The sequence below is a fragment of the Lolium perenne genome, chromosome 7, assembly GCF_019359855.2.
Source record: "Lolium perenne isolate Kyuss_39 chromosome 7, Kyuss_2.0, whole genome shotgun sequence".
Taxonomy (NCBI): domain Eukaryota; kingdom Viridiplantae; phylum Streptophyta; class Magnoliopsida; order Poales; family Poaceae; genus Lolium; species Lolium perenne.
In genome coordinates, this window is record NC_067250.2 from 188,047,747 (window position 1) to 188,074,828 (window position 27,082).

The window sequence follows — 27,082 nt, forward strand, 5'->3', positions numbered from 1 at the left end:
AGCACACTTTTGGGAAATGATTCTAAGAGCCCTGCTCCGGTGCTCCCCTAAACGAAGTTGAAGGTTTATAGTTGTTTTTTTTGTTGTGTTGGGTCCGCCAAAACTCATATCCATCCCATGTATAATTGACTGTATTGATGCAGTATGTGTACGTCGCGTAAAAAAAAGAGATCACATGACCAGTTAACGATCTCATCCATCTAACTACTGCCCCACGTCATACAGAAACGAGGTAACACAACGCGGGCCACTACAACACAACACGCATGTAGAGACGCTAACTTTGAAGTGTTGAGACGTGAAATTTCATCTCTAGAGGGTTGCACAGTCGCTTTCATAAAGCGTCATAGAATCGTCTCTTTATGCACCGTCTCAAGTAATAGAAGGACGCTTGATAAGCGTCTCTACATACATAAGACGCTATCATAGTAACGCTCAAAAGCATGTTTACCTACACAGAAACGCTTTAATAAACACGCCAAAGTTTGCGTCTCAAATATATTTTAGAGATGTTTTATTAATGTGTACATTATACGTTAGTACATACATATTCATACTGACATCTTATATACATTATGTATATTTACTATTTTACTTGTATTTTGGATATAGCGTCTCAAAACTAATACATGCTAGCATAATTTTGATTTTATTCATAAATTCATGTAAAAACTGATTTTCCCTCATATTTAGGTTCACGGTACAAGGCATGGCCATTATAACCAACAAACGCCGAAAATATATAGAAGACAGGAATAAATACATTCATAATACAAAGAAAATTTGAAACTGAATAGAATATCCATATTGATAATTCATAGATACATTGGGAAATATCATGTTCAGGGAAAATCATAAAACCCTATATTACAATTGTCTCTCAAAAATATCACTTCATAGATTTTTTGAGGCGGAAACTAATGCTTTGCCCATCTCCATCTCTGCCCTACATAGCTTCACATATAACCTGAAAAGCAAGTCACGACCAAAGTGAGAAACTCCATGGAAAATCTAGTAGAGGGTCAGATGACAAGTTCAGTTGATTAACTAAAAATGATCTAAGAGTAAACCTGCATGAAACATATATGCTATTTTCAGCTAAAATTTGCATCCTTTTGCTAGGACGATCAAATGTCTAGAAACTGATGCTGCCCTATGTGTATTGGCAATATCTTCATAACCATAAGATATATTTGTCCTATGTACACGTGTTGCCAGGTTAGCAAACTCCATGCTCAACTCCTGAACTTAACTGGTGCTATCAACTCTCAACCCCGCTTGTTGAATCTGCGTTGACACCAGTTTTGTTCATGCTTCCAAGAGGAAGTTCCTTAGTAACCACACCAAAGTACTCAACATGCTAACCACTTGACTATTCGAAACAATTGATATATGTACAAAACAAGTTTTGCAAAATTACTCAAACGATTGGGTACCCAGCCATAACATAGCTGGATGCAACTATTAAAACCGAATCATTGCATAATTCTTAGTCTTCCATTGTTAAGAAAAATGAGAAGAATGTAGCATACCAGGTCATCATTTGTCTGGTTTGAGCTCGATTTTCTTCTTCTTGATCTACAATGCACAAAGTTTAGAAATAAATAATTTAGCAAGGATCTAATAAGGGAATGTAATGCTTGTAGACATGAAAATATACTTACATAGAACCTAGGACAAGCGATAACATGACCCAAAGCATCTTTGAAAGTTTCAATATCTTTATATGGTCTCGGCAATTTTTCATCCGCAGTTGGTGTAGGACAGTTAATAAGAACATCACAATATTCATCTCCAAGCATGTTTCGTCCAACCACATATGTTATATCTTAAATAATCAAAGATACTATCGTTACAACTTTATTTTTGTTTTTTCTTGGGTTTTCCAAAAAGAAATAGACTTCAAATTTATCATGTAACTTTAAGAAATACAACATTTAGGAAATGACACTATTACCTGTATGACACAAGAAAACCATGGTGGTTTAGATAGTTTGTTTGCATATACGGAGTACCTTATTAGTAGGTTGATTATATGGGAACGATGATACATCACAACCTTGATCGGCCTCAGTGGAGTTTTCATAATTTGCTTTCTGCATCAAAAGACCATATGAGCTATACATAACAAATACAAACTTAGATATGGTCTGATGTGCAAAGTGAAGTTCATTTTGCACCATAGCAGTTATGCGCCAACGTCCTAAAGATTAATTGGCATAAATCTCTTTGCTATTATTTTCAGGACGTGGTTGTTGCAATTGTGAACGAACAAACCCAATCAATACTGTAATATTATTTGTAGAAAACAATACAACCAGACTGATTCTAACTGCAAATCCACAGTAGCATATACCTGCTTTGTAACCTGCTCACAAGGTACACAACTCTGATATTGTTTAGCATAATTTTTTGTGTGTGCTTCCTACAGTTGAAGCCTAGTTCAGTTCACGCTAAACAAATAGGCGCAGTGTCTTTACCGAGTAAAAGACTTGAACATACCTTAGTAATCTCTTCCTCGTGTGGAAATGATGAATTTGCATATGTGCCGAAAACAAATGAATTAGCATGTTTGTGGTTATGAAACTGCAAACATAAGAACACTTGAATTTGTTTATGCTATGCATTACATGTCACGTGCCAAAACTGATCAATACATTAAACAGATTGGTATACACTATACTATCAACAAACAATTATGCTTGGGTTTGTCTAGAAAAGAACAAGGCAGCGCATGGCCTGGAAAAGAATACTAGCATCTAAACTGATCAGAGGTGACGCATGGATATAGGCAAGTGATGAGAAACAAAAATTCAGAAAACACTAGCACCTAAATTCATCTGAATCTACAGCCGTGTGATGGAAAAGAGTACTAGACCCTAAGTTTTCCGCTTATTACAGGCCATACTTTCCTATCACCGTAAGAAGAAGAATACATGAGCAGCAGATAATGAACAAAGATTGAGCTTTTCTCAGTAAGCGGATTGACTACGTTCTACACGAGATAGATCCACGGGAATCCTGCACCCAGTACCACACCCATCGCACAAGGATACACCCACCGCATCACACGCAGGCCGCAGCAACCCCTAGCGCTTCGCCGTCGACCGTGACGGCAGCGGCGCCGCCGCCTTCACCGGCTAGCCCTATGTAAATGAGATGGATTTGATGGGGCACACACCTTGACGGAGGCACATGGCCGCGGATCGATCTGCTGAGCAGGGTATCCTCGCGGCGGCGGCTAGAGAGATGCGGGCGAGGGTTCCCCTTCCAGTTTTATCAGATGGGCGAGGGTTCCCCTTTGTCTAACAAAAAGATGTAGGCGAGGAGGAAATATATTACACTGTGTTTGGATGTTGGAAAACTGGCATGGAATTGGCTATCTAGAATTTCTGGCCCGCTTTCATGTGTTTGGAATGGTTATGGAATTAAACCGTGGAAACAGCTAAACTTTCCGAGCCCACCCTGTTGCAACTACGCCGCGGCCTCAGGCAATTCCGAAGTCCCATCCTCGGAAACTCGTGGAAAACCCCACGTACCGCTTCGTAACTCCCCAGGACACGGGCTTCGATCGACCTCTCAGCCTCGATCGATTTCTCTCTTTCTTCCCGAGAAAAAGCTGCGGAGTCACAGCCGCCGCCCCGACCTGAAGCCACCCGCCGGCGCCGGCGAGGGCGGTAAGGCATCTTTCCCTGGCATCCTCTCTCCCTTCCGAGCGTCCTCTCTCCCTTCCCAGCCTCCTCTCTCCCTTCCTGGGTTCCCTGGCGGCCGGGCGAGAAACCCTAGCTGCATGCATGATCCACCATGGCGATGTACTGCCGGCGGCGGGGGATGCTGCAAACAGCGGGTGGGCACCAGCAGCCACTCCCCTGGCGATCCCGAAGCGGCATCTCCCTGCACTCTTTTCATATGTTCTGTTTATAGCTAGGTTCCTACAGTAGTATGACATTGACATTGACGCCGGTTAAAGGCTGCCAGGGCTGGGACGGAGAGAGAAAGTAGGGGCAATTTGCGTTTCTGGTCATTGCACTGTTTAAGCCATTGACTATGGAACGGAACGGGTTATGGCTGAAAGGTCATGGCAGCGATCAAAGTTCCCGGTCTCAATTGCCATCTTGCACACACAATTGAAACATGTACTATGATCAATCTATGCTGTATGGACTTTTTTTGATCAATTTTTTTACAGGTCCTGAGGTGTGGGGGAAGGTACTGAGGTCAACTCGATCTTGAAGGTATCAGCGTTGTCTTTTTTCTGATTTGAATAGTTTGATTTGACATACTGAAACTATGCAATATTGACATACTGTAGGTTAGTGTATCGAGATACTGTAGAATAGTTTGATTTCAAGTGCATGAATCTATGTAGTATTGACATAATGTAGCATAGTTGGTTCCACACTGTAGAATATTTGATATACTGTACATTGTAGAGGTATCATGTCTCAAGAAGAGTTGGTTGCATACGTAATCGAGGAGAACAAAAAAAGAAAAAGGAAAAGGATCATATTGACAAAGATGTGGTTCGAGATGTCATGCATGGCACTTGCTTATCTTAGTACGCAAAGGACACCGAGAAATGTAGGATATTTCGATGATGATGAGGAGAAGGTTGCATATAGGAAGTACATCTTTAAAAAAACATATAATGGATCCGAGGCAGCTTGCTATGATAAGCTACGGTTAACTAAAAGGAATTTCCACGATCTTTGTGCTATGTTGCGTGAGAAGTGTGGTCTGAAGGATAGCATCTATGTGACAGTAGAAGAAAATGTTGCTATGTTCCTACAAGTTGTTGGACATGGAATTAAAATGAGAGTTTTGGGTGGCACGTATCAGCGATCTATAGAGACTATTAGTAGACACCTCTCTACTGTGTTATCAGCCATCCTATCTCTAAGTACGGAGTTCATTAAACTTCCCGATGCTTCTGCTACCCCTCCTAATGATTACAAATGGCAGTGGTTTGGCAATGCACTTGGAGCACTCGATGGGTTCCATATTCCTGTGTATGTTAATACTGCTGACAAAGGGAGGTATAGGAACCGAAAGCAAGAAATCAGTACTAACATGCTAGGTGTGGTTGATTGGAACATGAAATTTCTGTATGTTCTACCTGGTTGGGAGGGCTTGGAATTTTGCCTTCGAAATATAAGCGGGGGTGTTTTCTTAAGCAGTAAAGCAACCAAAATTAGCGCCAGAACAAAAAATAGGCGGATTTTTTATGAATCTTAAGCGCTAAAACAACAAAAGTTAGCCTTAGACCGAATAATAGGCGGGAATAGCTTTCTTAAGTGGTAAATTTAACAAAGCGCCAAAACGTAAAATGTTTTACTACTAATTATTTTATTTCTAAGTGAAAATAAATTTATGGCCTTTTTTATCTGTCCAATCGTATTTCACACGCTTATTGTACATCTACTAGTATTCGTCTATTTGGGATCACCGTACTACCGTAGTGATCTTTGATGAGCACAAAATTAGTTTCTGCACTCTCGCAAAGTTAGTTATACGACGCATTCTAAACGTCCCAAGATTTGTCTCTACATACTTAAGAATTAGCTATTTTATTTATTTTGCTAGTCAATAAATAGAAATTTTGAGACGTTACGTGGATCGTCTAAAGAAACGTCCCTACGTTGAGCTGCCCTCCTATCCTAAGGACGAAAGCAAATGCGTCTCATATTTAACGTCTCTACGTGATGAGTTTCTTGTAGTGGCCTGTACAGGGTTGTATGGATGGTGGACCCACACTGAAATTACGATCGTGGCTCCCCTTACGAACAGGTACGGAAAGATCTCCACTGTTATTGTGTTTGACGCGTCCAAATTTTTTCCAAGAGAGGAGCACCGGAGCAGAAGTGTGATTCTAATCGATCAACCAATCAGTCGCCCCGTCTCTAGCGTACACTTCCTTCTCGACAACGTTCTACTCGCTCAAGCCCACGCAGCTCAGCACGGCTATGATCAGGGAGAGCCTAAGAGCATCTCCAGCCGTGTCCCTCAAAAAACATCCAACACGACGATTTGGGGTACGTTTGGAGACAGCGCCAGCAAAAAGAGGCTACAAAAAAGAGGCTCTTCTCAGCCATGTCCCTCAAACAGCGTCCGGATGCATGCATCTTCTATCTCTAAATAATTGGTCCCATTTTCCTGGCTTCTCGCGCAGCCACGTCACCCCAAATTCTGCCTCCTGTCACAGCACGTTACTTCCTGCTTAGGACTAACGTGGGCTGGAATAGATGCTTCATGGGCTGAAAGAGATAGTTCGGAGGGACGTGGGCTAAAACAGATGGTTTGACCCGACATGGGCTGGAAGAGATGCTTCATGGGCTGACAGAGATGGTTCGCTAGACCTCCTCCACGTTGGCCCTAAAAAAGGAGTCAGACTCCTCAGTTCATCTGCCTCAGTCATCCTGATCGTCATTGCTCCTCCCACCACTGTGCGGCGGACAAATCCGAGCATTCAATCTAATAAATCTGAGCATTGAAAGATTGAAAACTGCTCTATGGAGTTCATCCTCTCCGCCGTTTTCTCCAGCTTAAAAAGCACGGCATGGTGCCATCCGCCTCCACACCCATGTCCCATCACGGCAACCTGGTCACGCTCCGTCCTGCCGGCATCAGCCACCACAGGCTGCTCAGGTCACCTCCTGGTCTCCAGGCTGGTAGCTGTCTGCTCTGGATTTTGATTCCCCTTCCATTTTACTTTCCAATCCTCCAACATGTGTTCCTTGATCTACCAGGTTGCGGTCTGGTTCGGAAGATGCTCGACATTTTGTTACCGACCCTGGAATTAGCAGTTCTGCCTGCCTTGGTACATAAGATCTTATCTCTTACTCTTAATTTTTAATTTACATTGGACAAGCTCGTGCATCTTCTATTTTCATCATCTTGCTGGTCGCATGTGTTTGTTACCCCAAAATCTCCCCTGATTTATTTACTTGCATTGGAATTTGCTCTCCAACGTCAGGCCCTCTCTCAAATCTGATTAGGGCCAATTATGCTTGACTGTCCACTGTAGTCGATCATCTACAGGTCAAAAGACGAAGGGATACATCTAAGTGAGACAGGCCCTCCGACCTGTATATTCTTACAATTGATAAAGTCGACTGGTACAGATCGGTTTGTGAGCTATTCTTCTATACAGTCTCTTTCATGTGACAATTCTTATTGGCTGTGCACGCAAAGTTTATTGCTTTCCTAGTTGCTTGCTTAGATTTTTTGTTATTGATTTGATTAGTTATATTCTAGGTTTGGTTTGCAGAAGCGCACAAATGATGACTCATGCTGATGTTCACGGACAATAGGATGCAGCTGGTGCAGATCGACATTGATACGAGGCCCGTGTATAACTTCAAGACTTAGTTCGTGTTGCAAGTATTTATCTCTTTTTATATCCTCTATTTTTTTATTATTCCTTCTCTTTGTAGAAGCTGCATGGCCTTACTTCTTATGATTTGCAACCAGGGTCCTGCCTTGCTAACGTTTTTTTTAAAAAAAGGAGATTTTATTAATTTAGCAACATTTTACATATAGGAGCATGCACTCAGGCATGGGAAATACTGATGCTACATCAGTGTTTTGACATACTCCAGTGGGAGAGTTTAGACATCTAAAATATGAATATCTTCCCTGAAGCTTAAGAGCGAGCTTGGCCTGATGGTCAGCTTTGAAATTGAGACTTCTGGATATGTGGAAGATCCTTGTTGCATTGAAGAAAGAGCTGGCCACTATACCTGCAAGTTGTGGCCTAATCATCCAGTGACCTGGGGATTTGAGGAGATCTTGGGAAGCTGCCGCCATTGCTAGCACGGCATTGTCCGTCAGAAAGGTAGCGCACTGAACTTGAAGTACTTCTGCTGCCTTCGTTGCAAGCAGCAGGCCATAAGCTTCAGCTTGAATTGCTGAAGAGACCGGTGGAGAGACAGCCGAGATGTAAACCTATGAGCAGGCCCTGTCATTACCAAACTGAATGAATAGACCCAATCCAGCCGACACCGGTTGGCCATCACTCCCTTGCGACCATGCATCATCCGTGGAGATGATCGGCATTGGAATGATAGATGTGTCCTTGACTGTAGTTCCTGGAGAAGGTGGCATCTGCTGTCGAATAAGAGGCTGGACCCGCAAACTTGCTTTTGGGCCTGCAGGCAAAAGAGCAATAGGTGGTGCGGTAATAGATTCATGAATAGTCGTATTAGTATGAGTAACTAGGTGAGATTGTTCCTGTTGCATTGGCTGGTCTTCTATGCCATATGAAAGAAGGGCATCAGCCGCGTGATGAACCTGCAATACTGACCAAATCTTCCTGTTGAACAAATAATCATTGCGTGCTTTTGATACGTCTCTGACGTATCGATAATTTCTTATGTTCCATGCCACATTATTGATGTTATCTACATGTTTTATGCACACTTTATGTCATATTCATGCATTTTCTGGAACTAACCTATTAACAAGATGCCGAAGTGCCAGTTGCTGTTTTCTGCTGTTTTTGGTTTCAGAAATCCTAGTAAAGAAATATTCTCGGAATTGGACGAAATCAACGCCTAGGGTCCTATTTTGCCACGAAGCTTCCAGAAGACCGAAGAGGAGACGAAGTGGAGCCACGAGGTGGCCACACCCTAGGGCGGCGCGGCCCAAGCCTTGGCCGCGCCGACCTGTAGTGTGGGGCCCTCGTGTGGCCCCTTGACCTGCCCTTCCGCCTACAAATAGCCTTCGTCGCGAAACCCCCAGTACCGAGAGCCACGATACGGAAAACCTTCCAGAGACGCCGCCGCCGCCAATCCCATCTCGGGGGATTCAGGAGATCGCCTCCGGCACCCTGCCGGAGAGGGGATTCATCTCTCGGAGGACTCTACGCCGCCATGGTCGCCTACGGAGTGATGAGTGAGTAGTCTACCCCTGGACTATGGGTACATAGCAGTAGCTAGATGGTTGTCTTCTCCCCATTGTGCTTCATTGTTGGATCTTGTGAGCTGCCGAACATGATCAAGATCATCTATCTGTAATTCTATATGTTGCGTTTGTTGGGATCCGATGAATAGCGAATACTTGTTACGTTGATTATCAATTTATGTCTATGTGTTGTTTATGATCTTGCATGCTCTCCGTTACTAGTAGATGCTCTGGCCAAGTAGATGCTTGTAACTCCAAGAGGGAGTATTTATGCTCGATAGTGGGTTCATGTCTCCGTGAATCTGGGGAAGTGACAAAAATCTCTAAGATTACGGATGTGCTGTTGCCACTAGGGATAAAACATTGGTGCTATGTTCAAGGATATAGTTACTGATTACATTACGCGCAATACTTAATGCAATTGTCTGTTGTTAGCAACTTAATACTGGAGGGGGTTCGGATGATAACCTGAAGGTGGACTTTTTAGGCATAGATGCATGCTGGATAGCGGTCTATGTACTTTGTCGTAATGCCCAATTAAATCTCACTATACTCATCATAATATGTATGTGCATGGTCATGCCCTCTTTATTTGTCAATTGCCCAACTGTAATTTGTTCACCCAACATGCTGTTTATCTTATGGGAGAGACACCTCTAGTGAACTGTGGACCCCGGTCCAATTCTCTATACTGAAATACAATCTACTGCAATACTTGTTCTACCGTTTTCTGCAAACAATTATCTTCCACACAATACGGTTAATCCTTTGTTACAGCAAGCCGGTGAGATTGACAACCTCACTGTTTCGTTGGGGCAAAGTACTTTAGTTGTGTTGTGCAGGTTCCACGTTGGCGCCGGAATCTCTGGTGTTGCGCCGCACTACATCCCGCCGCCATCAACCTTCAACGTGCTTCTTGACTCCTACTGGTTCGATTAAACCTTGGTTTCTTACTGAGGGAAACTTGCCGCTGTGCGCATCACACCTTCCTCTTGGGATTCCCAACGGACGTGTCAACTACACGCATCAAGCAAATTTCTGGCGCCGTTGCCGGGGAGATCAAGACACGCTGCAAGGGGAGTCTCCACTTCCCAATCTCTTTACTTTGTTTTTGTCTTGCTTAGTTTTATTTACTACTTTGTTTGCTGCACTAAATCAAAATACAAAAAAAATAGTTGCTAGTTTTACTTTATTTGCTATCTTGTTTGCTATATCAAAAACACAAAAAAATTAGTTACTTGCATTTACTTTATCTAGTTTGCTTTATTTACTACTGCTAAAATGGCCACCCCTGAAAATACTAAGTTGTGTGACTTCACAACCACAAATAATAATGATTTCTTATGCACACCTATTGCTCCACCTGCTACTACAGCAGAATTCTTTGAAATTAAACCTGCTTTACTGAATCTTGTTATGCGAGAGCAATTTTCTGGTGTTAGTTCTGATGATGCTGCTGCCCATCTTAATAATTTTGTTGAACTATGTGAAATGCAAAAATATAAAGATGTAGATGGTGACATTATAAAATTAAAATTGTTCCCTTTCTCATTAAGAGGAAGAGCTAAAGATTGGTTGCTATCTCTGCCTAAGAATAGTATTGATTCATGGACTAAATGCAAGGATGCTTTTATTGGTAGATATTATCCCCCTGCTAAAATTATATCTTTGAGGAGTAGCATAATGAATTTTAAACAATTAGATACTGAGCATGTTGCACAAGCATGGGAAAGAATGAAATCTTTGGTTAAAAATTGCCCAACCCATGGACTGACTATTTGGATGATCATCCAAACCTTTTATGCAGGACTGAATTTTTCTTCGCGGAACCTATTGGATTCAGCTGCTGGAGGTACCTTTATGTCCATCACTCTTGGTGAAGCAACAAAGCTTCTTGATAATATGATGATCAATTACTCTGAATGGCACACGGAAAGAGCTCCACAAGGTAAGAAGGTAAATTCTGTCGAAGAAACCTCTTCCTTGAGTGATAAGATTGATGCTATTATGTCTATGCTTGTGAATGATAGGACAAATGTTGATCCTAATAATGTTCCGTTAGCTTCATTGGTTGCCCAAGAAGAACATGTTGATGTAAACTTCATTAAAAATAATAATGTCAACAAAAATGCTTATCGGAACAATTCTAGTAATAACTATAGGCCATATCCTTATAATAATGGTAATGGTTATGCTAATTCTTATGGGAATTCTTACAATAATAATAGGAACACACCCCCTGGACTTGAAGCTATGCTTAAAGAATTTATTAGTACACAAACTGCTTTTAACAAATCTGTTGAAGAAAAGCTTGGGAAAATTGATATACTTGCTTCTAAAGTCGATAGTCTTGCTGCTGATGTTGATCTTTTGAAATCGAAAGTTATGCCTAATAGGGATATTGAAAATAAAATTGTTACTACAGCAAATGCCATCCAAGTTAGAATTAATAAGAATATAAGATTGATGGCTGAATTGCGTGCTAGGTGGGATAGAGAAGAAAATGAAAAACTAGCTAAAGAGAAAAATGTAGCTAAAGTTTGGACTATTACCACCACAAGTAATGTTGATTCTTCACATGTTGCTGCACCTCCTACTATTAATGGTAAAATAATTGGTGTTGGCAATGTTTCTACTCCTAGTGCAAAGCGTACAAAATTGCCTGAAACTGCTAAAACTGCTGAAACTGCCTGTGATAAAACTGCTGAATTTTTTTCCAATATTGGGGATGATGATCCCATTGCTTTAGATTATAATGGTTTGAATTTTGATGATTGCCACATCTCTGAAGTTATAAAGTTCTTGCAAAAACTTGCTAAAAGTCCTAATGCTAGTACTATAAATTTGGCTTTCACGCAACATATTACAAATGCTCTCATAAAAGCTAGAGAAGAGAAACTAGAGCTAAGCCTCTATTCCTAGAAAGCTAGAGGATGGTTGGGAGCCCATCATTAAGATGAAGGTTAAAGATTTTGATTGTAATGCTTTATGTGATCTTGGTGCAAGTATTTCCGTTATGCCTAAGAAAATCTATAATATGCTTGACTTGCCACCACTGAAAAATTGTTATTTGGATGTTAATCTTGCTGATCATTCTACAAAGAAACCTTTGGGGAAAGTTGATAATGTTCACATTACCGTTAACAATAACCTTGTCCCCGTTGATTTTGTTGTCTTGGATATTGAATGCAATGCATCTTGCCCCATTATATTGGGAAGACCTTTTCTTCGAACCGTTGGTGCTACCATTGATATGAAGGAAGGTAATATTAAATATCAATTTCCTCTCAAGAAAGGTATGGAACACTTCCCTAGAAAGAGAATGAAGTTACCTTTTGATTCTATTATTAGAACAAATTATGATGTTGACACTTCGTCTCTTGATAATACTTGATACACACTTTCTGCGCCTAGCTGAAAGGCGTTAAAGAAAAGCGCTTATGGGAGACAATCCATGGTTTTTACTACAGTACTTTGTTTTTATTTTGTGTCTTGGAAGTTGTTTACTACTGTAGCAACCTCTCCTTATCTTAGTTTAGTGTTTTGTTGTGCCAAGTAAAGTCGTTGATAGAAAAGTTCATACTAGATTTGGATTACTGCGCAGAAACAGATTTCTTTGCTGTCGCGAATCTGGGCAAAATTCTCTGTAGGTAACTCAGAAAATTATGCCAATTTACGTGAGTGATCCTCAGATATGTACGCAACTTTCATTCAATTTGAGAATTTTCATTTGAGCAAGTCTGGTGCCTCGATAAAATTCGTCAATACGAACTGTTCTGTTTTGACAGATTCTGCCTTTTATTTCGCATTGCCTCTTTTGCTATGTTGGATGAATTTCTTTGATCCATTAATGTCCAGTAGCTTTATGCAATGTCCAGAAGTGTTAAGAATGATTGTGTCACCTCTGAACATGTTAATTTTTATTGTCCACTAACCCTCTAATGAGTTGTTCTAAGTTTGGTGTGGAGGAAGTTTTCAAGGATCAAGAGAGGAGTATGATGCAATATGATCAAGGAGAGTGAAAGCTCTAAGCTTGGGGATGCCCCGGTGGTTCACCCCTGCATATTCTAAGAAGACTCAAGCGTCTAAGCTTGGGGATGCCCAAGGCATCCCCTTCTTCATCGACAACATTATCAGGTTCCTCCCTTGAAACTATATTTTTATTCCATCACATCTTATGTGCTTTTCTTGGAGCGTCGTTTTGTTTTTGTTTTTGTTTTGTTTGAATAAAATGGATCCTAGCATTCACTTTGTAGGAGAGAGACATGCTCCGCTGTAGCATATGGACAAGTATGTCCTTAGGCTTTACTCATAGTATTCATGGCGAAGTTTCTTCTTCGTTAAATTGTTATATGGTTGGAATTGGAAAATGATACATGTAGTAATTGCTAAAATGTCTTGGATAATGTGATACTTGGCAATTGTTGTGCTCATGTTTAAGCTCTTGCATCATATGCTTTGCACCCATTAATGAAGAAATACATAAAGCATGCTAAAATTTGGTTTGCATATTTGGTCTCTCTAAAGTCTAGATAAGTTCTAGTATTGAGTTTGAACAACAAGGAAGACGGTGTAGAGTCTTATAATGTTTGCAATATGTATTTTATGTGAGTTTTGCTGCACCGGTTCATCCTTGTGTTTGTTTCAAATAGCCTTGCTAGCCTAAACCTTGTATCGAGAGGGAATACTTCTCATGCATCCAAAATCCTTGAGCCAACCACTATGCCATTTGTGTCCACCATACCTACCTACTACATGGTATTTCTCCGCCATTCCAAAGTAAATTGCTTGAGTGCTACCTTTAAAATTCCATCATTCACCTTTGCCATATATAGCTCATGGGACAAATAGCTTAAAAACTATTGTGGTATTGAAGATGTACTTATGCACTTTATCTCTTATTAAGTTGCTCGTTGTGCGATAACCACGTTTCTGGGGACGCCATCAACTATTCTTTGTTGAATATCATGTGAGTTGCTATGCATGTTCGTCTTGTCTGAAGTAAGAGAGATCTACCACCTTATGGTTAAGCATGCATATTGTTAGAGAAGAACATTGGGCCGCTAACTAAAGCCATGATTCATTGTGGAAGTTTCAGTTTTGGACAACATCCTCAATCTCTAATGAGAAAATTAATTGTTGTTACATGCTTATGCATAAAAGAGGAGTCCATTATCTGTTGTCTATGTTGTCCCGGTATGGATGTCTAAGTTGAGAATAATCAATAGCGAGAAATCCGATGCGAGCTTTCTCCTTAGACCTTTGTACAGGCGGCATAGAGGTACCCCTTTGTGACACTTGGTTAAAACATGTGCATTGCGATGATCCGGTAGTCCAAGCTAATTAGGACAAGGTGCGGGCACTATTAGTATACTATGCATGAGGCTTGCAACTTGTAAGATATAATTTACATGATACATATGCTTTATTACTACCGTTGACAAAATTGTTTCTTGTTTTCAAAATCAAAGCTCTAGCACAAATATAGCAATCGATGCTTTTCCTCTTTGAAGGACCATTCTTTTACTTTTATGTTGAGTCAGTTCACCTATTTCTCTCCACCTCAAGAAGCAAACACTTGTGTGAACTGTGCATTGATTCCTACATACTTGCATATTGCACTTGTTATATTACTCTATGTTGACAATATCCATGAGATATACATGTTACAAGTTGAAAGCAACCGCTGAAACTTAATCTTCCTTTGTGTTGCTTCAATGCTTTTACTTTGAATTATTACTTTATGAGTTAACTCTTATGCAAGACTTATTGATGCTTGTCTTGAAGTGCTATTCATGAAAAGTCTTTGCTATATGATTCACTTGTTTACTCATGTCATATACATTGTTTTGATCGCTGCATTCACTACATATGCTTTACAAATAGTATGATCAAGGTTATGATGGCATGTCACTCCAGAAATTATCTTTGTTTATCGTTTACCTGCTCGGGATGAGCAGGAACTAAGCTTGGGGATGCTGATACGTCTCTGACGTATCGATAATTTCTTATGTTCCATGCCACATTATTGATGTTATCTACATGTTTTATGCACACTTTATGTCATATTCGTGCATTTTCTGGAACTAACCTATTAACAAGATGCCGAAGTGCCAGTTGCTGTTTTCTGCTGTTTTTGGTTTCAGAAATCCTAGTAAAGAAATATTCTCGGAATTGGACGAAATCAACGCCCAAGGTCCTATTTTGCCACGAAGCTTCCATAAGACCGAAGAGGAGACGAAGTGGGGCCACGAGGTGGCCACACCCTAGGGCGGCGCGGCCCAAGCCTTGGCCGCGCCGACCTGTAGTGTGGGGCCCTCGTGTGGCCCCTTGGCCCGCCCTTCCGCCTACAAATAGCCTTCGTCGCGAAACCCCCAGTACCGAGAGCCACGATACAGAAAACCTTCCAGAGACGCCGCCGCTGCCAATCCCATCTCGGGGGATTCAGGAGATCGCCTCCGGCACCCTGCCGGAGAGGGGATTCATCTCCCGGAGGACTCTACGCCGCCATGGTCGCCTCCGGAGTGATGAGTGAGTAGTCTACCCCTGGACTATGGGTCCATAGCAGTAGCTAGATGGTTGTCTTCTCCCCATTGTGCTTCATTGTTGGATCTTGTGAGCTGCCGAACATGATCAAGATCATCTATCTGTAATTCTATATGTTGCGTTTGTTGGGATCCGATGAATAGAGAATACTTGTTATGTTGATTATCAATTTATGTCTATGTGTTGTTTATGATCTTGCATGCTCTCCGTTACTAGTAGATGCTCTGGCCAAGTAGATGCTTGTAACTCCAAGAGGGAGTATTTATGCTCGATAGTGGGTTCATGTCTCCGTGAATCTGGGGAAGTGACAGAAATCTCTAAGATTATGGATGTGCTGTTGCCACTAGGGATAAAACATTGGTGCTATGTTCAAGGATGTAGTTACTGATTACATTACGCGCAATACTTAATGCAATTGTCTGTTGTTAGCAACTTAATACTGGAGGGGGTTCGGATGATAACCTGAAGGTGGACTTTTTAGGCATAGATGCATGCTGGATAGCGGTCTATGTACTTTGTCGTAATGCCCAATTAAATCTCACTATACTCATCATAATATGTATGTGCATGGTCATGCGCTCTTTATTTGTCAATTGCCCAACTGTAATTTGTTCACCCAACATGCTGTTTATCTTATGGGAGAGACACCTCTAGTGAACTGTGGACCCCGGTCCAATTCTCTATACTGAAATACAATCTACTGCAATACTTGTTCTACCATTTTCTGCAAACAATTATCTTCCACACAATACGGTTAATCCTTTGTTACAGCAAGCCGGTGAGATTGACAACCTCACTGTTTCGTTGGGGCAAAGTACTTTGGTTGTGTTGTGCAGGTTCCACGTTGGCGCCGGAATCTCTGGTGTTGCGCCGCACTACATCCCGCCGCCATCAACCTTCAACGTGCTTCTTGACTCCTACTGGTTCGATTAAACCTTGGTTTCTTACTGAGGGAAACTTGCCGCTGTGCGCATCACACCTTCCTCTTGGGGTTCCCAACGGACGTGTCAACTACACGCATCAGCTTTCCAAATACACCAGAGCAAGATAAAGATTTTGTCAATAGATATTCTAGATTGAGCAGTCTGTAACATTGATTGGATAATATTTAAAGGATAGAGTGTAGTACTAAAGGCATCGGTTTTAAATCCTATTGAAGAAGAAAACCAAACTGCTTTGGCAAAGGTACAGTGGAAAAATAAGTGTGAGTCCGTTTTGAGCATACCACACCTTGAACATTCCTTGGCAATGTGTTTTGAGAATCTTGAGGCTCTGGCTCCCGTCGCAAGTGCCCTTCTAATTAATCTCCAAGCAAAGGTTTTGACCCTAGGTGCTAGCTTTTTATTTCTCCACACATCCCACCAGATTTTCTTCTCCTCGCTTGAAATGGATTCCCTGAAATTTCTTCCAGTAGCCTGCAAAAAACACTTATATGCACTCTTTGTTGTGCACTGACCATTAGGTGTGTGTATCCAGCAAACTTCGTCATCGAAGTTGGCCTTTATAATGGGAATTTGTAAAAAATTGTTTTTGAAGTCATCACCAAAATGAGAAGCAATTTTTTGTTCATCCCATTGTTTTGTGTCATGATGCCAAAGATCTTTAACAATAGCGGGACAAATGGAACCCGGTTGGGTTAAGAGATGATCATATATATTTTTCCAATCTGGGCACCAAGGCGAGGACCAAATACTTGAATTACCCTTTGCAAGTTGAAGATGAATAGAATTTTGCATAAGAGGCAAAACTTTTAAAACAGAGGACCAAAAGGCAGATTTCGTTAAATTGGTATCTGTCCTCCAAATAGAAGTGTGTGGAAAATATTTAGATTTCAACACTGCTGCAAGAAGAGAATTTGGTTCTTTGATAACACGCCAAACCGAAGAAGCAATAAGAGCCAAATTCATGTAGTAAAGATTTCTAACACCCAGCCCTCCCTCGTTAATAGGTTTGCATATCTCATCCCAGGAGCGAAGACAAAGGGGTTTAGAATTTTGATCACTTTGAATTCCAGTCCACCAAAATTTTCGGACAATCGAAGTAAGCTTAGCTATTAACTTTTTGTTGAGAAAAATAGAGGACATGTAATAAATAGGTATGGATGCAAAAACCGATTTAATCAGAGTTAACCTTGCAGCATGTGATAACCTATTTGCCTTGTATCCCGGTAACTTTGATTTAAACCTGTCCACAATAAAGTCATATGCAGATCTACTTTTTCCTGGTAGAATAAGAGGATGTCCTAAGTGAGTAGTGTGTAGATCCATATCAGGGGCAGGAAACAAGTTCCGAATCAAGTTTTTAGTCGCACTATCGGTGTTCTTACTAAATAAGATTGCAGATTTATTCCAATTAGGGGTTTGACCTGAAAGATCACAGAATTGATTAATTACCTGGGCAATTCTAGGAGCATCATTGTTGGAGGCTGATCCACAAACAATTAAATCATCTGCAAACATCAAGGAGTGGGTAGGAGGACCAGTAGGCCCTAGCTGTATCCCCCTTATATTATTAGCCGATAAAGCGTCTTGAAGAGAGAGCGACAATTCGTTAACAGCAAAGACAAAGAGGTACGACGATAAAGGGCAACCTTGTCGAATACCTCGACTAGCACGAAAGAGACCGAATGGTTGACCATTAATGTTAACAGAAAAGGTGGTAGTGGAGATGCATTCATAAATTAAATTTATAAAATGTTTGGGCAACCCTTTGCGTGCAAGAGCCCTGACTATGAAATTCCATTCAATTCTGTCAAAAGCCTTAGCAAGATCAACTTTTAGCATAAAGGCATGTTCTTTCCAAGAGGACAACTGGAAGGAATGAGTAATTTCTTGAGCGATGGTGATATTATTAGAAATTCTATGCCCCTGGATAAAAGCTTGTTGTGTTTCATGAATATGAGTGGGCAAAATATTCTTAAGCTTGTTGGACAAAGTTTTAGCAATAATTTTATAAATTACATTGCATAGACTAATGGGTCTAAAATCTTGTGGAGTCGTAGCATTGAGCTTTTTGGGAACAAGAGTAATGAAAGTTTCATTGAGCTTGGTTGGAAGCTTACCGTGTGTGAAGAAACTTTGTATCACCTGAGTAATGTCATCTCCAATCCATTTCCAAGCAGCAATGTAGAAAGCCACATTTAACCCGCCCGGTCCAGGAGAAGCAGTTCTTTTCATTTCCTTGAGGACCTGAAAAATCTCATTTTTATCGGGTATTGAATTAATAAAGGGATCATGAATCGCTTCATCCACTGCGGTAGGGCCTTCATTCTGCAAATCTGGATTTTGTGAGGTGAAAATATTAGAAAAGTAATTGATAAAACAGTTAGCCACATCTTCAGGATTAGTAAGCATATTATTATAAGAATCCTTAACGACAGAGATTCTGTTTTTCCTTCTTCTTTTCAGGACTGCATTGTGAAAATAAGTAGTGTTCCTGTCACCATGTTGGGCCCAATGTTTTTTTGCTCACTGCCTATAAAAATCGGTGAGTTTGGTAAGGGTCTGCTCAAATTTTTCAGTGAGACTTGCTTCCTTGGAATGATCCTGCATATGAACCGGTTGGGTTTGAATCGCCTCAGTTTTAGCATGGATCTCATCTAGTTGTTGTTGTAAAGGCCTTTTCTTTTTGCACCACCTCTTCAGAGAACCTGCGAGGTTAGTAGTACGGGCATGGAAAGGACGATGGACAGAATTAATCCAAGCATTATAAGCAATCTCCTGAAAATCATTTTCCATCAACCACCAATTTTCAAACTTAAAGGATTTCTTAGTTTTAACAATACTTGGTTGTGATATAGTAAGAATAAGAGCGTGATCCCCAATAATAATAGGCAGGTTGTATACAGAAGTATTAGGGTAAACATTGCACCATTCAGCATTCGCTAAGCATCGATCGAGACGCTCATAAGTAGGAGCAGAAGAGTAACGCTTATTACATCAAGTATAGGCAGGCCCATGATAACCCATATCTATCAAACCACATTGTTTTACAAGATGACAAAACTAGGCCATACGATGACGGCTAGGTTTATGACATCTACTTGTCTCAAAAGGAAACATGATATCATTGAGGTCACCCATGCAGTAAACCGGCTTTCCAGGAGAAGAGTCAACAAAAGTTTTAATCTGGTCCCAAATATCTCTAGTCCTACGATGATGGGGGTCACCATAAACACAAACAAGCGAAAAACAGAACCTAGTACTCGTATTTACAACTGATGCTAAAATAATATTCTGACTAGCTGAATATATAGTAACCTGCCTCTCACCCGACCACATGATCCAAAGACCCCCAGCATGATCTTTAGCAGGGACAACAAAACTATCTAGGATAGGGAAGCGATCGGCTAGATCTATATGGGTGTATTTAGAAGCAAGCGTTTCACAAACAAAAATTACCTTGGCGTGTGTTGATGAGATTAGCTTACCGAGATATTCCATCTAATTGCTGTCGAGATTCTTGCCTGCTCCTTGGCAGTTCCAGGATATGAAATTCATGGCCCCTGTGGCGCCATGAAGTCTGATGTTGCTGCTATTATTACTTTTGTTGGCACGGATTGGAGGAGAATCACCTCCCCGTTGGAAGAAAACTGGGAAAGTTGTTGCACGCTCCCAACGGCCAGAACGCCTCCTCGGGTCCCTCTTGCGATTCACTTGAGGTCGGACATCAGAAGTTCCACAACCAGCAGCAGAGCAACCAGTACTCTGGGTGTGGGATCCCCTTCCCCGACGGTCTTCTGGAAAAAGGTCATTCCTGCAGGGGGCGAATTTCTTTGTACAGAACCCATGGACTGACTTCGATTTGGATCGGAGAGATGAGGTGAGGTAGGTGATGAAAAAGCAGACGGGAAGCATGCTACTGGAGGGGATGTGGAGGCAGAAAAGCTAGAGGAAGCACTACATCGAATGAGGGGGCGATGGATAAGATCCATTGATGGATTGGCTGGAGGATTGATGATTCAAGCTAGATCTAGTGTAAGAAAGTGTTATCACCAGATTTTGGCCAAATCAGGAGGTGGGCCATAAAGGAGATGGGCTTGAAAGATTACACGTGGAAGATCTCTGAAGCGGCCTCGCACGAAGAGTTTGGGCTAGATTGCCCGTATATCTTTAATTATAGCAGATTGTATCTTAGATTAAAAGTTAGAGTTTGTATCGTGCACGGTGGGGATTATTCCCACGTTAGAAAGTCCCCTGGACTATAAATATGTATCTAGGGTTTATGGAATAAACAACAACCAACGTTCAACCAAACAAATCAATCTCGGCGCATCGCCAACTCCTTCGTCTCGAGGGTTTCTACCGGTAAGCGACCTGCTGCCTAGATCGCATCTTGCGATCTAGGCAGCACAAGCTCCACGTTGTTCATGCGTTGCTCGTACTGAAGCCTTGTTGATGGCGAGCAACGTAGTTATCATAGATGTGTTAGGGTTAGCATAGTTCTTCGCGTAACATGCTATCGTAGTGCAACCCTTGCATGTCTAGCCGCCCTCACACCTATCTTAGGTGTGGGGGCGGCACCCCGCTTGATCATTATTTAGTAGATCTGATCCGTTACGATTGCTCCTTGTTCTACAAGGATTAGTTTAATATCTGCAATAGTTAGGCCTTACAAAGGGGGGGAGGATCCAGCGGAGCGTAGGGTGTCGTTCGCTAGTCCTAAACAGGATGTTCCGGGGATCAACTTCGTGTTGGTTTTTAGGCCTTGTTTAGGATCGGCTTACGATCACCGTGCGTGGCCGCGAGGCCCAACCTGGAGTAGGATGATCCGATTATGCGGTGAAAACCCTAAATCATCGTAGATCTAATTAGCTTTATCTTGATCAAGCAGGACCACCATATATTCGTGCACCCCGTACGAATCATGGGTGGATCGGCTCCTTAAGCCGATTCACAGGATAACCTGAGAGCCGATCGAGGCTCGTATTTAATGTTTACGTGTATGCCATGCAGGAAACTAAGCGAGGCATCTCCATCACCTTCCTGACCAGGTATAGGTCAGGTGGCATGCCCTTGCAATCAGCATCGGACGTGTGACCAGAAGGCTTTGCGGGCCGTCGCTCGGAGGGACCTCAGCCAGCCGCAGCTCTAGGTTGTTCCCGGCTCTACCGTGTTGACCGTCGCTGCCCGCCGGTGGGTTTTGACAGTCAACACATTCTGGCACGCCCGGTGGGACAAGCTTCTACATCAACCACATCGCCATCTACATCTGAGATGGCGGACGGCACGCCAGTCACCTACGAGGAGCTGCCCGACGAGCTCAAGAAGAGGTATGACGAGATCAAGGTCACCCTCGAAGCCGACCTCATCGGCTCTTTTCAGAGAACCCGTTCGCATGGCATCAGATGGAAGGGGTTCTCACCGCAAGGTGCACTCGATGGGATAGACCTCTCTGCCCCGTCGGAGGAACGCACCAGGTCCCTGCGGCAGGAGATCAACTACTTGGTGGCTCACTCGCTACACCGTCACTCTGAGAACCTGGTCAACACGTTGGAGCGTGTCGCTCTTCGCGTGATCCAGGAGATCATGAGGCACCAGTACTCGCCGTCAGGACCAGCTCTCGGGACGCATCAAGGAGAGTTGCCACTCCAGTCCCGTCCACCGCTGCCATATGCGTTGGCAGCACCAGAAGTGCCGGCTACACCGGCATTCGTCGTCTACAAGATTGGTGGTGACCCTAGTGACTACCAGTTCTTGCCTGAGGCGCCTAAGGAGATCCCTCACGGGTACACGTGCACGTATGTGCCAGATTGTGGCAACTGGGCACTCACAAACCAGGCCACAACATCAGGGACTTCTGGGAAAACAGGAGGAACGTCAGCGACAGAGCTTGAGAAGCAGACGTGGCTAACTAAGTACGCCACCCCGACGAACCTCCAGAGCTCAGCTCCTGTAGTTGGCTCAGAGCTGGAAAAGCAAACATGGCTGGCTAAGTACGCCACCCCGGCGAATCTTCAGAGTTCAACTCCTGCAGCCAGCACAGCGGATCAAATCAGTACCATACTGAGAGACCAGTTCGGCATGGTGCCGAAAAGGAGGGCAATCGGCTATTCCAAGCCGTACCCCGACGACTACGAGATGATCCCGCTGCCACCTAAATATCGGCTCCCTGATTTCTCCAAATTCAGTGGATCAGATGGTTCCAGCTCCATCGAGCACGTGGGCCGATATTTGGCGCAACTAGGACCGGCTTCAGTGTCGGATCAACTACGCGTGAGGCTCTTCTCACAGTCCCTCACGGGATCGGCTTTCGGATGGTATACCTCTTTGCCACCAGACTCCATCCGGACTTGGAAGCAGTTGGAAGAGCAGTTCCATATGCAGTACCATTCAGAGGCTTCCGAGTCTGGCATTGCCGATCTAGCACAACTACGTCAGAAGCGCGGAGAAACTGTGACAGAATACATCCAACGCTTCAGGAATCTTAGGAACCGATGTTATTCGGTTCGTATAACTGAAAAAGAAGCAGTCGAGTTGGCAGTAGCAGGCCTTGCAACACAGCTCAAGGACATGGCCTCCCAAGCAGATTATCCCTCACTGGCGCACATGGTTCAGAAACTGTCAGCATATGAACAGCGCCACCCGGACCTGTACCAAGACAAGTTCAAGCGTGCAGTAGTCCTGGTCGATGCAGAGGAAGACGAAGTTCCTGCGGGAGATCAAGAGGTAGCAGTGGCTGAATGGACTCGGGGAGGAACCCCCGTGTCCTGCAAATGGGTAAAGCCACCAGGCCCACCCAGGGGATTTGATTTTGACGTGACCAAGACTGAGCAAATCTTCGACCTCCTGCTCAAGGAGAAACAGTTGACGATTCCTGAAGGTCTCAAATTCCCCACGGTGCAAGAGCTGAACGGAAAGCCATACTGCAAATGGCACAACTCGCTCTCCCATGCCACCAACGACTGCAGGGTATGGCGTCAGCACATCCAAGCGGCGATAGAAAAAGGGCGCCTAATTTTCAACCAGTACGCCATGAAGGTCGACACCCAGCCCTTTCCCGCCATTAACATGGTGGAGTGCACTTACCCTGAAGGTTGCCAGCCAGGATCCTCGTTCAGCATCAACATGGTAGGACCTGGGAACCACTCTGGCAAAGATGGAGACGAGGGCAGCTGCTCTCGTAGCAAGGACACAGAGGAGGCCGCTCCACGCGATCGGCTCCGTCATGATGGCAAGCGCTACGTCACAGAGGGAGAAGTGAAGAACATGAGATATCAGCGACCCCTCTCTGATCACCTCCTCAACAAGTATGTGAGTCAGTATGATAAACGCCGACGATCCACCGATGATGATGAAGGAGATCGTCTGGCTAGAGAAGCCAGAAGACATCGTCGGCACGATCGCGATGAGGAGGAGCACGAGCGCCGTGCCACGGAAAAATCAAGGGAGCAAGATGACGACGCCAGGCACTGGGACTGCCCCTTCTTCAGACACTGCTGGGATTCAGGAATGAGCCGATTGCCCACAATCGGCAATTGCCCAGAATGCAACCAGAAGAAGAAGGAGGCAGCCAACGTGTCTGTGTTCAAGCGCTTAGGGCCTCTCCCGCCACAGAGCAAACACGCTGAGTCCCCTCGCTGGGCAGATCTCGAGGATTCAGAAGACGAGGGACAAGAAGAAGAAGAAGACAGGTACCACCGTCCAAGGTGGTGCCCTGACGGACTCAGCCGTTCACAAAAGCGCAGGGTTCAGCGATTGCGCGGCCTGGAGGAAGCCGAAAGGTTATACCTGCATACTTTAAGGAAGGCACAACCTGATCTGGCTGCGAAAGTTCAGCGGACCCTGGATGAAGAGGGTCGTCCACGGAAAATGGAATGGCGTCCCAAGCAAAGGAAAGCCGATGATGAAACATCGGCTGGTACAAACATGGTGCTCGTCCTTCTGACGGAACTTAGTGCCCCACGATTCTACGATGCACTCAAGGTGGACGACAGCAGGCGCATCAAGTCAGAGGTTGGGCTGGTTTTATCCACCAGCCTGACCGAGTAGCAAGATTAAACCAATGAGCAAACGGGGCGAGGCTGATCCTTGTGATCGGCCCCAAAAAATTATGAAGGAGCATTGCAGAACCTTCAGTCAGCGCTTCAATTGATATGGAGGCCGATTCCAGCAATCGGCCAAAATTATCTTCACCACGTGTTCTGCTTGTGTTCAGCATCGATCCACTGGGCAGCGGCCACGTCGGCAGATGAAAGTCAGCACGAATCCTTACGGAGCCGACGTGCAAGTGCAGTGCCCTGGCTAACCATAGAAGCCGATATCTGCAGTCATTTGGCAGATTCGGCTCGGGGGGCATACAGTCAGATGAACATGTGCAGATAAACGTGTGTAAACATGCGTGCAGTGGAACATTGGGGGCCGATTAAGAAAAATCGGCCAAATAAAAAAAAAATTTTGCGCAAGAAGCGAAGCCGATGCGCAGCCATCGACTCTAGTACACTTACACAAGACCAAGACCTACTGGCTATATGCTCAAAGTTCACGTCGACATCGACGTTTAGTGGAAAAAAGCTGATCAACGGTCTGTGCATCCTCGCCGGTATCCTCGCCTTGATTAAGGCTCGGGGGGCAGTTAACTTGGTAGATGCTCTGATTTGGGAGCCGATTGGAGTCACATCGACTGGCCCTGCATTATGATCTTCTCTGAAGTAGTAAGGTGTTGCAGAAGAAGACTACTGAAGCTATGGAGAGGAATCGGGAAAGGAGGCCGTCGGCTTTTACAGGTTTTGGACCGTCCTGAAAGGGACTGGATTCTCAAAATAGCCGATGAGTAGTCATCGGCTAAGGGATTGCGAAAAATTATGGTTAGATATCAAATCGCAGTCTGAAATTGAGAAGTGCTTGACCAACGGGCTAATCGGCATGTGAGTCCGGCTTCACGGGCGTCCAAAAGAGAAGAAATCCGATACGTTGCTATCGGTCTTGGCACAACAGGCGGAAGGAATGAAATTGGAGTAATTGAAGGATGAATTGAAAGAACAATTTCATTAATTCAAAGGAGCGGCTTTACAAGAAAGAGCCGATGGCTCTCAAAAGAGGGATCTGGTGCCTAGTGCACTGCTACTACTAGTCCTATTCTACTAGTCGTCGCTGTCCTCGTCATCACCGCCGTCGATGTCGTCGGCGCTGCTCCCAGGAAGCTCCTCGTCGCTGCTGCCCCAGCTTTTGGTCGGAGCTTCATCTTCCTCGTCATCATCATCATCCTCGCTGTCCGCCCAAGAGCGGAAGCGTTTCGTCGGCGGGTACCCAGCGGAAGAGGAAGATTCATCTTCCTCCTCCTCTTCTCCTTCTTCGTCGTCATCTTCGTCCTCGCTGTCCGCCCACATGCGGGAGCGCTTCTTCGGCGGGAGCTTGGCGGAGGGGGAGGCCTTGGCCTTCGCTACTTCTCCTTCTTTCTTCTCATTGTCGGAGGAGAGGGGGTTCACCTCGGAGTGAAGGTTGTCCTCGTTCTTCCTCTTCGGCGAGGATTGGAGGGGGAGGCCTGAGAGGGAAGAGGAAGAGGAAGACATTGCTACAGGAGGAGGGGTTTTTTTGGTGCCGATAGCTAGAACAGAGGAAGGTGATGAAGAGGGCTAATTGATCGGCACAGTTAAATAATGAGAAGCCTGGTGGAAATTTAATGCCATTGCAGTTGCCGAGGAGATGACGCCAGAGCTATCGAATTTTGCAGAGAAGCTGAGAAGACAGGGCATAATGATGACGGATACTGCAACGGCTCTGCTCTGCCACGACATGACCCTTCGAAGGAAAAACAGAGTGGTTTTGGAATTATCATTGCCAAAACCGGGGGGCATGTGTTATCACCAGATTTTGGCCAAATCAGGAGGTGGGCCATAAAGGAGATGGGCTTGAAAGATTACACGTGGAAGATCTCTGAAGCGGCCTCGCACGAAGAGTTTGGGCTAGATTGCCCGTATATCTTTAATTATAGCAGATTGTATCTTAGATTAAAAGTTAGAGTTTGTATCGTGCACGGTGGGGATTATTCCCACGTTAGAAAGTCCCCTGGACTATAAATATGTATCTAGGGTTTATGGAATAAACAACAACCAACGTTCAACCAAACAAATCAATCTCGGCGCATCGCCAACTCCTTCGTCTCGAGGGTTTCTACCGGTAAGCGACATGCTGCCTAGATCGCATCTTGCGATCTAGGCAGCACAAGCTCCACGTTGTTCATGCGTTGCTCGTACTGAAGCCTTGTTGATGGCGAGCAACGTAGTTATCATAGATGTGTTAGGGTTAGCATAGTTCTTCGCGTAACATGCTATCGTAGTGCAACCCTTGCATGTCTAGCCGCCCTCACACCTATCTTAGGTGTGGGGGCGGCACCCCGCTTGATCATTATTTAGTAGATCTGATCCGTTACGATTGCTCCTTGTTCTACAAGGATTAGTTTAATATCTGCAATAGTTAGGCCTTACAAAGGGGGGGAGGATCCAGCGGAGCGTAGGGTGTCGTTCGCTAGTCCTAAACAGGATGTTCCGGGGATCAACTTCGTGTTGGTTTTTAGGCCTTGTTTAGGATCGGATTACGATCACCGTGCGTGGCCACGAGGCCCAACCTGGAGTAGGATGATCCGATTATGCGGTGAAAACCCTAAATCGTCGTAGATCTAATTAGCTTTATCTTGA

General features: G+C 43.8%; 1 long non-coding RNA gene across 1 annotated transcript; it reads right to left on the minus strand.

Annotated features, from left to right (window-relative positions):
* Positions 1 to 2,356: 2,356 nt before the first annotated feature.
* LOC127326205 (uncharacterized) lies at positions 2,357 to 3,297 on the minus strand. The gene is made up of 3 exons (XR_007867685.2): positions 3,182 to 3,297; positions 2,503 to 2,586; positions 2,357 to 2,425 (listed from the first exon to the last, which is right to left on the minus strand). It is a non-coding gene; the product is annotated as an uncharacterized lncRNA (long non-coding RNA).
* Positions 3,298 to 27,082: the final 23,785 nt, after the last annotated feature.